This window comes from Mastomys coucha, unplaced genomic scaffold (genome assembly GCF_008632895.1).
Source record: "Mastomys coucha isolate ucsf_1 unplaced genomic scaffold, UCSF_Mcou_1 pScaffold16, whole genome shotgun sequence".
Lineage (NCBI taxonomy): Eukaryota > Metazoa > Chordata > Mammalia > Rodentia > Muridae > Mastomys > Mastomys coucha.
In genome coordinates this window covers 70,546,032-70,547,445 of record NW_022196898.1, presented here as the reverse complement: position 1 = coordinate 70,547,445, position 1,414 = coordinate 70,546,032, and positions in this window count along the sequence as shown.

The following is a 1,414-nucleotide window of genomic DNA, read 5'->3' as shown; positions in this document are numbered from 1 at the left end:
GAAATCTGCCTGCCTCTGCCTTCCAAGTGCTGGGATTAAAGGCATGTGCCACCACTGCCCAGCTAGAAACATTTTCTTAGCAAACAGTCTATGAGATGTGTTCTTGAATTTCATCTCTTATTCAATTATTTCCTTTATTATTGTGTTGACTTTTTAATCACTTATTACTAGAGTCAATGTCTTAACAAAGAACTTAATTTTATGAAGAGTAAGAAATCATAAAAACCTGCTTTTTTTCACTAAAAAAAAAAAAAAAAAATATTTGGTGGGCACCTTCAAAGCAGAGTGACGCTGGAAACTCAAAAGGGCTTTGTGGGTCAAGCCAGTGTAGGCCCAGGATAGCGTGTGTCTGTCTGGAGGACAGGGTTAAAAAGGCAGAACGGTTTCCAGAAACAGAGGGAGCACTGATGGGCAGAGCAGCCCTGTCAACAGGTCCCAAACTTTCTTCTTCTTGTTCTGGGACCAGTTGAGCTGCACCCTTGGCTTTTCCCATTGGGCTTTCTGAACAGTGCGGATGACATGAGAGAGCTGTTAATTTTGACACCTTTCCTCTTGGTCTAGTTAAATCAGGGAGAGTAGGAAACTATTTTTAAAAGTACATAAGTTCTTTGAGAATTTCAAATATTCGTAGTCTGTCTTGATCACCACTCCCTACAGCTTCCCCTCCATCCTCAGATACACCCCCTCCCTTGACACCTTCCCAAGCTTCCTCTGTTTCCTTATAATCCACTGAGTTCAGATGACACTGCTCATGTGAGCACTGGTATGGGGCCATCCTTTTACTATTCTATTGTTGTGATAAAACACCACGACCAAAACAACTTGCAAGTCGATGGTGTGTGTGTGTGTGAGAGAGTGTGTGTGTATGTGTGTGTGTGATTTCAACTTACAGTTGTAGCACAGCATGGAGAAAAGTCAGGGTAGGAACCTGAAGGCAGGAACTGATGGAGGAGCTATAGAGCAGTGCTGTTTATTGGCTTGCTCCTTAAGGCTTGTTCAGCCCGGTTTCTTTTTTGTTGTTTTTTGTTCTCTTTCTCTCTCTCTCTCTCTCTCTCTCTCTCTCTCTCTCTCTCTCTCTCTATATATATATATATATATATATATATATATATATATATATATGTATATATTATTAGATATTTTCTTTATTTACATGTCATATGATTTTTCTTTTCCCAGTTTCCCCTTCCAGAAACAAACTTACAAACAAACAAACAAAAATAACAAGAACAAACACCGGTTGCCTCCCCCATCCCCATGCTTGCCACCCCACCCTCTCCCACTTATTGGTCCTGGTATTCCCCTAAACTGGGGCACAGAACCTTCAGAGGACCAAGGGCCTCTCTTCCCATTGATGATTGACTTTGCAATCCTCTGCTATACACATGCTGCCAGAACAATCAGTCCCACCATG